The sequence below is a fragment of the Zingiber officinale genome, chromosome 6B (genome assembly GCF_018446385.1).
Source record: "Zingiber officinale cultivar Zhangliang chromosome 6B, Zo_v1.1, whole genome shotgun sequence".
Lineage (NCBI taxonomy): Eukaryota > Viridiplantae > Streptophyta > Magnoliopsida > Zingiberales > Zingiberaceae > Zingiber > Zingiber officinale.
In genome coordinates, this window is record NC_055996.1 from 123,930,526 (window position 1) to 123,942,070 (window position 11,545).

The following is an 11,545-nucleotide window of genomic DNA, read 5'->3' on the forward strand; positions in this document are numbered from 1 at the left end:
TTACCTTGAAGGCGCCTTCAGTGTGTCAAATTTGATCCTAAACTTATTGCTCCTTATCTATGATGAAGTCTAAATTTTATTCCTTAGAAGATGCCTTCTATAGCACCGAAGGCACCTTTCATGAACAGTGCAAAGGGGCCTTCCAATGCCTAAAGGCGCCTTGAGTACTATTCACCCAAGACCTTTTTCCTCCTTTTATCCCACAAGTTAGGTTAGTTCAACATAACAATATCTAACTTGTAAAACCAAGTTAGAACAATAATAATATAATGAATTTATGACTTAGATCCTGTCTTCTAGATCATGATCTAGTCAGGGTCTTAATTTAGGTTTCTAAAATAGACCTAAATTGGACTGACGCCTACTGTCCTCTCAATCGGGACACCTCCTCACTTAATCACTCTCCTCCAGTGACTTATCTCTATTTACAGTGTGTCAAGTTACCTCCTTGATGTCAATCTGACCCATAAGGTCTTCCTGCCGGAATCACACATCCGGACTTCCTAACTCGGGAATCGGACATCCCGATCTCCTGCCGGAATCGCACATCCGAACTTCGCCACTCAGAAATCAAACATCCCGACTGGACTTTTGGCCTGGTGTCAGGTCCTCTTGATCCATCAAGTTAGTCAACCCTGCACACTCGATAATTATGATAATACTTAACTCATTTATCATTCATTAAAATCTGAGTTAGATTGTTAGTGTAAATTACACCAATAATCTTTTTCTTTTTGATGTAATGACAACTTGGGTTAAAGTTAGGAAAATATATGTAAAAAATGAAATAGACATGATTCAAGAGAACTTAAAAGTAAGTAATTTAACTTTCAATTTTATTCTCTTGATTATTTTATGGTTAAGATTTTCTTTTTCTTACTTAACCATTATCCTCCTCCCTTGACATTCATAAAAAATTAATGTAGATATGTATAACAAATTACAAATATATAAGCAAGTAATTTGTGTAAAGTAATAAAAAACTTGCAAGTCTATTGGAGGGAGAGGTTAGTTAAATTTTAAAAGTATTTTAATAAAAAATTTTGACTGTTCAAAACATTTTCAACATTTTAAAAATTGATTATGCAATGTAAATCATTTGTAAAACTAAATTTTACAAAGTAATTTTCGAGATAGATTTCAAAAATAATTGAAATTACATTACAAATTATCGTTCAAAATATTTTTGAAAGTAGTTTAAAAAAACTTTATCTAAGCAAAAATAATTTTAGAAATGATTACAAAATATTTTTTTTTTAAAAAAATCTTTAAAGGGTTTTTCTAAGATATTTTTCAAAGTGAAAAGATGACCTTTGAATAAAACTTTTCAAAAATTTTCTAAAGTGTTTTTCAAAAATATCTTTCAAAATATTTTTCATCATATGTTAATATAAATTTCAAAACACTTGCCTTTTTTAAAACAGATAGTTTGAAAAAAGTATAAAAAATTTGCAAAGCAAGTATCTTAAAAATATTTTTGAAAGTATTTTACAAAAAAAACTTTGAAAGTAGGATAAGGAAAGTGATTTTTATTTTGAAAGTGATTTTTTACCACAAGTATTTGGAAAGGAAATAAATTATTTTGAAAATCATTTTCAATTATCCTTCCCCTGAACCATATATATTTAAAAAATATTCATCTAAAAATTTACCTTAAATATCTAACCGTTAGTTACTAACTAACTATTAGAAGATAACAATGTTCACTTAGTTAGTCAAGTTAAGTGAATGTATCCAGTTAGTGTTTAACTAAAATGGATTACTTAACTTGATCTATGTAATTTTGGTAGTTTTCGCCTAAACTTGTGTTGATGCACTGATATAAGCATTTGAAGTCTAGGCAATAAACCTATGCATCTTACGTCGTTCTAAGTTTGTGAATACACAACCAAGGTAGACCTATTGTATTTGTAAGATGTTCAATTCCTAGATTTATAGGAACATGCTTTCTACATATTTGATCTAGTATAAGGCCAAAATTAATTTTGAAATACTAAGGAAATAAGAATTTTTATAAAATATAAGTAAATAATTTTTCCTAGAATTTGTAAATCATTTGAACAATTATTTTAAAAATAATAATCCTAATATAAAAAGGATTATCCAAACAAAGTGGAAAAAAGTAGCTAACTATATTGATCAAGTCAGCTAAATATACAATGTATAGCAGTATACTAAAAATAATCAGGTCTGGTTATCATCAGCTAGTGGAGGTGGGGGATGCTCAGGTTCTTACAAAGCTAGAAGAATCTATTGAAATCCGATGACCATCTCCTCCCGGAGAGAGAAGAATCTGATGATCATCTCTCCCTGAATAGTGCTAAATCCATCCAAGACTAATTGCTAGATCTGTGCAGAAGGCTCCTCAAGTGAAGAAAGTCAGTCCTTGATGGATAGCAAAGTCAAGGGTTGGGCCGAGGTCGAGAGCTGGGTCGAAAGTGGTCTAAAGAGCTCCTCAATCATAAATATCGGCAACTCCTCCCCTTCGACTAAAATGATGGGTGGAAAATTATCCTCTGGCTCATCTAGAACATTTAGTTGTGATCCCATTCTCCAAGTTAGTTGTTACGCTTTTGCAAGTGCACGGATAGGTCATCAGTAATAAAAGATTATTGATCCCGCGAGGACTGGTTATAAGCACTAGCGATTGTTCACGTAGAATTAGCTAAACTACCGATGGTTGTAGGTGAACTATTTCTTAAGAAGAAAAGAACTTGGGAAGTAGATGTGAGAACTAGTGAGAGAGAGAGAGAGAGAGTTTTACTCGGCTTGGGAAGAGCTCTAGGAGTTCGGTTTCATTGTGGTGGTAGTTGATGTATCATGTTCTATCCTTTCCTCATTGTCAATCAACATGTACTCATCGGAAGTTCAAGTTACTACCCTTAAGCACTAAACATAGAAGATTCTTGTGAAATCCTATTACGGTTAACCCTTGTCACTAGGGCGTCTCAGTAGATCACAAGAATGTGAATCTGATCGGTATCATTAAGGATAGAGATAGGGGTTTAGTTTGGTTTCCTACTTCCTTGTGAGGAATTGCCTCTCTTTTCAAGTGAGTATCCTAGATGTCCGTGAACGGGTTACCTCTATCACTAGGGCCCCTCGGGTATATGATCTAAGATCCTATCTTTACGAAATTAGCAATTCCTACACAATCAATTAATATAACATGATAATCTGAAGCAAGTTTCATGCATATCAAATAGAAACAAGACAAGTGAAATCATTCAATGAGAAAAAGGCATAAACATGAGTCTTACATCAATACCTATTCACAACTACTCCTTGATCCTAGAACCAAGAATCTACTCCATAGACGCAGGAGAAAAACCCGAAGACATAGTATAATTAGACATTTAATCCCAAACAAGAAGAGAGAGGGAAAAGAGATGCTTATTCAATGTCGTCCAGTGATCTTCGGATCCAATCCTTTGCTTCTGGAGTTGATGCGGTGATGGAGGTAATATCGGATCGTCGAACGGAGGTCCAGGACAGCGTAGAACGACATCAAGGTATATCTCTCTCTGACGGCTCGCCCCCCTTGGAGAAGGGTTAAAGGCCCTTTTTATAGGCTAGGGCACGGGTGCCACACGACTCGTGCCACGATCGTGCGAGATCCGCATGACCAGCTCCTCCCTCTCTTCGGGTAGAGTGGCACGACAGTGCAAGATCCGCACGGCCAACTTCCTCTTCCCTTCGGGTTGAGTGGCACCGTCGTGCAAGATCCGCACAACCATGTCTTCCTTTAGCTCAGGTCTGCATTACACGGCCGTGTGAGGTTCACACGACCATGGGCTTCTTGACTACTAGCCGTGAGGCACGACCGTGTGCTGCTCTCTCTCGAGAATGACCACACGGCTGTGTAGGGTTACACGGTGGTGTCAAGTGGCTCCCTGCTTTGCTCCGATGCATCGACAATCGCTGTTTTCGCTCCAAAAGTTATCCCTGTCAACACAAAATCAAACAAAGAGCAGATCTCTGACAAAAGAGTAATTAATGTATAATAAACAATAGGAGAGATGATCGTGTAAAGAATATATGCAAATTAAGCAAGTGAATGTGCGTTAAAACATACATAAACGATCATAATATCTACGCACATCACACCCCCAGACTTGAACCTTTGCTTGTCCTCAAGCAAAACGCTGCAATCTATATCCATGAGTTCCTATAGTATATCATAATATCTAGTTCATTCGCCTAACTCTATCAATTAGTTTCATTGATAAACATAATTGTGGAGTAACCCAAGTATGACCTAAGCATAAGTTCTTTGTGCTCGATGCAATAAGTGACTCAAACTCTTCAAGTTTCAATTTTCTGTCCTAGTTAAGTCATCATACAATTGAGTTCCTAATATTCCCGGTGATAGGCACTTACCTGCCACCCACTTGGTTCGTTTTCCTTAAATTATACAAGATCTCAAAGGATACTATTCGGAATCAAGAGAAACATAACGTTTATTTCCCCAGTAACCTAACTCGGTCTCAAGGGGTAAATTGTTAGTTTCCACTCACGACAACTATTTTTTTATCTCTTATTCAACTCTCTTTTTTTTAAGCGCCATAGAAGTGTAGCACTAATCACAAATGAACGATGCAAATGTTGGGATTTAGATTTTTCTGAATGAGCTTCCATGATCTGAGGTCATCCAGTAACCAAAATATAACTAAGGAATCCCCATGGGAACACAAGTACTAAACAAATTGGATGAATCATAACTATTTCAAAATATTTCCACTATTCAAGCTTAAGTGAAGTGAAAGTAAGATCCTTAAGGTTAGGCCAAGACTTATACTAAACTCCGTACAATACTTAGCTTTAAGGATGATTAGGATCTTGGGATCCTCCTCCATATCCAGGACAACAAAATCTACGGGAATGATGCATCCGCCTATCTCTACTGGCACGTCTTCCACTATACCCATTGGGTATCTACATGAATGGTCAGCCAATTGTAGTGTCATAGTAGTAAGTCTGATGTTCTGGAGTTCTAGTTTCTTGCATAATGAGTATGGAAGTAGGCTGGCACTCGCTCCCAAGTAGCAGAAAGCCCTGTGTATGAGCTTAGAGCCTATTTTACACGGTATAGAAAAACTTCTTGAGTCCTGGACCTTCGGAGGAATGTCTACCATGAGTAGAGCGCTGCACTTCTCCGTCAATACTACAGTCTCGAAATCACCCTTCCGTCTGTTGGTCCCCGTGGGTGTTTTGATGTGATCAACCAAGTTAGTTATGTCCTGCTTTGTTTGATCCCTATGTCTGAGTGTGCAGGAGCTTAGGAGCACAGGAAGTCGAGCGGAAGACGCAGCTAGCGAGAAAGACGACACAGGAAGGAAGCCGACGGGCTCGGTGCGTCCGAAGGATGAGAGAGCTGCGGAAGAGTACTCTGGTGGAGCGAGAAGAACGTGCGCGGCGTTCGAGGGATGAGACGCCGGACGGAAGCTTGCTCGAGGAGAAGGCCGGGAATTGAGTTCAGGTGAGCCATATTCCGGTTGGCCGCAATCACCCAAAAGATCGGAGCGTCGGAAGTCAAAGCGAAGCAAAGAAGCAAGCTGGAATTCAAGCTGCCAGCTTGGAGGTGCCTCCAGCTTGAAGGCGCCTTCAACAGGTCAAAACTGACCGTTTGCGCTGCGGATAAAGTTTTATCCGCTCACCCATTGAAGGCGCCTTGGACCTCTATTGGAGGCACCTTGGACCCTCGAGATCAGATTTCCAGAGGCTATTTAAAGGCCCCTGGAGCTAGGAATTCAATACAACTCAAGCAATCAATTGTATAGTCTTTCCTAGCAATAGTTCTAAGCCTCAAAGTGTAAAAGACTTCTCCGCCTTCAGCAAAAGGAGATCTTCTACTGCGCTTTTGTCACTGCCCTGGATTAACAACCCTCTTGGTTGTAACCAGGTTAAATTCCTGTCTTCTACTTAATTTCTATTTCTTTATTTGTTATTATTTTACTATTGCTTTTCTGAGTTGAAATCCGAGGAGGGTATAGTTTATTTTTTGTTTTCAGCAATTCACCCCCCTCTTGCCGGCCTCCGCTGCACCTACAATTGGTATCAGAGTCAGACCACTTGAGAAGGACTAACCGCCGACTGAAGCACAACGATCAAGACAATAGCCGGATTAAATATTCATCCTCTAAAGTTCGGCGGAGATTTCGCCACATGGAAGCGAAAAATGGAGGTATTTTTTAAAACAGATTTTGATATTCTTATTACAATGAAATATGATTTTGCAGCGCCGAAAGATAAAGAAGAAAACACATGGAGCAAGAAGGAGCAAGCCGATTTCGTCGCCAACGGAAAGGCTGAGTTCCATCTACTCAGTGTACTGCCACCTCAGGAGGTAAATCGGATCGGAAGCTACGTCTTCGCGAAAGATCTCTGGGAAAAATTCCTGGAGCTCCACGAAGGTACCTCCGAAGCGAAGATAGCGAGGCGCGACATCCTCCGGAACCAGTTGACGAACCTCCGGATGAACCAAGGCGAGAAGGTAGCGCAGCTCCAAGTAAGGATCAAAGAGCTGATCACACAACTAACCAATCTTGGAGAAGAGGTAACGAACCGGGACTCTATCCAGTACGCGCTCAACGCCTTCCCCAGAACTCCAAAGTGGGCCTCCTTAGTAGATGTGTACTATATCTCTAAGGACCTCGAGGTAAGTACTTTAGAACAATTGTTTTCCACTTTTGAACTTCACGAATCTCGAGTTTCAGAGCCCAATGGAGTAGAGAAGACTAGTCAGAACATTGCCTTAAAGGCAAAAATGAACAGTTCTGACTCCGAAGCCTCGGTCGACGAATCAGAAGCGACACTACTGGTAAGATGCTTCAATAAATTTTTTAAATCTAACAAATTTAGATCACAGAGACATGAGAGAAAAAGAAGAACGACTCATTGCTACAACTGTAATGAAGAAGGGCGCATCAAGGATGACTGCCCGAAATTGAAGACCAAGTAAAAGGAGAAGGCAAAGACCAAGTATAAGAAACCAGAATTCTCCAAACACAAGAACCTGAAGGCCACTTGGTCAGACTCATCCTCCGAATCAGACGTCGAAGAATTCTCGGGGATAGCTCTAATAGCTAACCATCAGTTGGAAGAAGAGTCAAGCTCAGAGATGAGTATCGATGAAGGGGGAGGAACATCAAAAGAGGAAAGCTACAGTGAATGGGGAGCCTCACCGAGTCAGGTACACAATCTAACCCCGACTCAGTCTTTTCGCTTTATTAAATCTCTTTCTAAAGATTTATTTGAATTAGAAAAAGAAAATAAAGAATTGAAAATGAAATTAGCAAAAGCATGTCCACTTGAGATGTACGATAGTATAAAATCAGAAAATGATAAATTAAAATTAGAAATTGAAAAATTGAAATCTGATGCATGTTTAAATACAAATAAATTTCCAAACTCAAATTAAAAATTTATGGAAAATTGAATTGGTACATTAGAAACCATCAGGGTCAACTTAAAAGAGTACCCAAGAACCATGTACCCTCGAAATTTTTGAATAACCCTGTAGGAAGGAACCTCTATTGGATTCCAAAATCTGTGATAAATTAATTCATTTAAAGCTTACAGTAAGAAAATTAAACTTTTAATTTCTTTATGGAAGCTTTGTCTAAGGAAGTGGTTGTTGCTCCAATAATCAAGAAGGCCTAGTGCCTCGCCACGACCTGGAAGCCGAAATATCGAAATGAAAATGTTTAATTAACTTTCTGATAAAAGCATTAAAATTGGAATTAAATAATGCTTTGGAAAATTTTTTAAACATTTCCTTAGAAATTTATTTTTTTTAGAAAAATATCTCTTGAAAGCTTTGCTTAGAATTTCTTTTCTAAAAATCAATTTTTTACTTAGAAATTATTTTGAAAAATCCAAACAAATTATTGTGGTTAGAATTTTTTTTTTCACTTAGAAATTTTACTTAGCAACTTTACTTAAAATTTTTTTTTTCCAAAAAACTTCATTTTATTTAGAAATATCTTTGAAATTTCTATTTTTTTAATTTAATCTTAAATTAGAAATATCTTAGAATTTTTCAATGATAAATATTTTTTTCTATTACCCCATTTTTGCTGTGATCAAAGGGGGAGAGAAAGGTACAAGCTTAGAGAAGTACATATTTAGGGGGAGATTTTTTTTTTAAAATTTAAAAAATATTCTTTTTGTAGTTGCAATTTTATTTATTGCAAACTAATGCTTATTATGTGAGTTTAGTAATTTTTCTTTTAAAATTATTTTTCTGTCTATTTTTACCCTAACTTGAACTTGGGTTGATGCACATCAAAAAGGGGAAGATTGTTGGTCCCCGTGGGTGTTTTGATGTGATCAACCAAGTTGGTTAAGTCCTGCTTTATTTGATTCCTGTGTCTGAGTGTGCAGGAGCTTAGGAGCACAGGAAGTCGAGCGGAAGACGTAGCTAGCGAGAAGGACGACACGGGAAGGGAGCCGACGGGCTCGGTGCGTCCGAAGGACGAGAGAGCTGCGGAAGAGTACTCCGGTGGAGCGATAAGAACGTGCGCGGCGTTTGAGGGACGAGAAGCCGAACGGAAGCCTGCTCAAGGAGAAGGCCAGGAATTGGGTTCGGGTGAGCCCTATTCTGGTTGGCCGCAATCACCCAAAAGATCGGAGCATCGGAAGTCAAAGCGAAGCAAAGAAGCAAGCTGGAATTCAAGCTGCTAGCTTGGAGGCGCCTCCATCAGGCTTGGAGGCGCCTCCAGCTTGAAGGCGCCTTCAGCCTTGTTGAAGGTGCCTTCAACAGGTCAAAACTGACCGTTTGCGCTGCGGATAAAGTTTTATCCGCCCACCCATTAGAGGCACCTTGGACCTCTATTGGAGGCGCCTTGGACCCTCGAGATCAGATTTCCAGAGGCTATTTAAAGGCCCCTGGAGCTAGGAATTCAATACAACTCAAGCAATCAATTGTATAGTCTTTCCTAGCAATAGTTCTAAGCCTCAAAGTGTAAAAGACTTCTCCGCCTTCAGCAAAAGGAGATCTTCTACTGCGCTTTTGTCACTGCCCTGGATTAACAACCCTCTTGGTTGTAACCAAGTTAAATTCCTATCTTCTGCTTAATTTCTATTTCTTTATTTGTTATTATTTTACTATTGCTTTTCTGAGTTGAAATCCGAGGAGAGTATAGTTTATTTTTTGTTTTCACAATTCACCCCCCTCTTGTCGGCCTCCGCTGCACCTACATCGTCTTCTGTTAGAAAGAATACCTTTTAAAAATTTGGTGAACTCCGGCATTTGGTGTAACGCGTCTATCAGAGGTACTTCAATGCAAATTTCTTTAATCTTCTTAAGGGATCAGTGGAATTCTTCATCTTTTTAGGATGTTATTAGCTTTTGAGGGAAAGGAATTGTCTGGTTTTATGGGGGAAGTGGAAGAGTCCCTTCAACTTCCTTGATAATCTCCCCCCTATCCTTGTTCTGGACCAAATTAGGGATGAGAGGAGAGGGTTCTTCTTCTAATTCAATTCCTTTCTGGGCAGTCATCTGGAGATCCCCCAAAGTTCGTCCGCTCCTTAGCTCAATGCAGTTGCAATGTTCTACAGGGGTTATGTCGGGCTTTCCCGGAAATGCTCCTGGCATTCTTGAAAAGGATTGGGCTATCTGGGCGATCTGTCTATCTTGCATCTTTTGATGCTTTTCAAAATTCTCCATTCTTTGATTAAATTGCTTAATTTCATTCTTCATTTCTTTTTGCTCCAAGAGAACTTCTTCAAGTATCTTTTCAATTCTGGATAGCTGAGAGGATTGCTATTGTTGATGAGTCTGTTGTCCAGATTGGTAGCTTTGTTGCCCAAGTTGGTAGCTTGGCTTTGCTGGTCCTTGATCTTGATTTCCCCAGTAAGAAAAAATTGGATGGTTCCTCCACCCAGGGTTGTATGTGTTGGATTAGTGATTTTTTGCCTTTGGTTATATCCGACTATCGCATCGCATTGCTCAAGTTGGTTTATTTGTGCTTGTATTGCCCCTAGGGGACAAATACCTTGAGCATGATCTGAACTTCCACAAGTTTCGCATACACACATTATTGTATTGGCTGTGTTGTTCCCCATAGTCTCAAACTTCTTGGTCAGAGCATCCAATTTTGTAGACATGAGCGTGATTGCATCTACGTCAAATTTCCTAATGCCTTGACTGGATACCCAGGGAAGGAACCTCCAGATCTCTTGGATGATGGTTCTGGGCTACACTCTCTATTATCTCTTCAGCTTCATCAAAGCTCTTGTTCATCAACGCCCCTCCTGCTGCAAAATCGAGGGACACCTTCATGTGATGGTTGATTTCATTGTAGAATGTGTGTAGCACTAACCACTTCTCGAGGCCATGATGAGGGCACTGTCTCAGCATACTCTTGAATCTGTCTCATGCTTCGAATAACGATTCTGAGTCTATCTGTTTGAAGCTTGTAATTAAATTCCTCATGTGTGTAGTTTTACTTGGCGGGTAGAATTTTCTAGAAATTTCTGCTCACACTGCTCCCAAGATGTAATGTTGTTTGTTGGTAAAGAATTAAGCCACTTCTTGGCTCTGTCTTTCAAGGAAAATCTAAAAAGAAGTAGCCTTACTATTTCTGGTGGGACCCCATTCACTTTCATAGTGCTACAAATCTCATAGAAAAGCTCCAAGTGATGATTTGGATCATCGTGCGGTCCTCCTTCAAATTGATTTTGCTGGACCATGTGAATTATTGCAGGCTTGATTTCAAAATTGTTGGCTTCAATTGGTAGTCGGGTGATACTAGATCGAAGCCCTCGTGCATAAGGTGTTGTGTAGTCCTTCAAAAGCTTATCAACCATTTTGGAAGTTTCTTATTTTGTTTGGAGTTTTTGCAAGTTTCTTCTCCTCAGGTAAGTTCTATCAATTTCTGGATCGAACAACAGAAGTTTTTCTGAAAGATTAGCTCTTCGCATGCAAGATCAAGATATTGAATAATCCAAGTATAGAGTAAAAGAAAGAGTTAATTTTTTTTATATTTTAATAAGAATGTAGAAAGTAAAGCGAAAATAAAGAAAAAAATAAAGTCTAGTCTAATCAAATATGATTATCACTGATGTTATAGACGCAGTCCCCGACAACGGCGCCAGAAACTTATTACGTTTCCGCAAGTGCACGGATACATCGTCAATAATAAAATATTATCGATCTCACGAGGACTGACTATAAGCACTAGCGATTGTTTACGTAGAATTAGCTAAACTACTGATGGTTGTGTTGGTGCGGGTAGCACTAACGGTCTAACCCAGGTTTTGATGAATGACAAATAGGTTAAGTTAGTTTTGTTGTTGTCTGACACTTTGATCAAGTGTGCAGGAGAAGTCCAGACAGGTCGACGGGCTGACCGGATGTCTGGCACGAAGTCCATCTAGGTCGACGGGCTGACCGGATAGCTGGTGAGAAGTCCAAGCTGGTCGACGGGCTGACCGGACGCTTGGCGAGAAGTCCAAGCGGGTCGACGGGCTGACCGGACGCTTGGCGAGAAGTCCAGACGGGTCGACGGGCTGACCGGACGTCTGACAGGTAAGTGAGGTA

The 11,545-nt window shown here is 39.4% G+C and overlaps 1 non-coding gene across 1 annotated transcript; it reads left to right on the forward strand.

Moving 5' to 3' along the window:
• Positions 1-10,334: 10,334 nt before the first annotated feature.
• LOC121993342 lies at positions 10,335-10,444 on the forward strand. Its single transcript, XR_006115202.1, has one exon. It is a non-coding gene; the product is annotated as a small nucleolar RNA R71 (small nucleolar RNA).
• Positions 10,445-11,545: the final 1,101 nt, after the last annotated feature.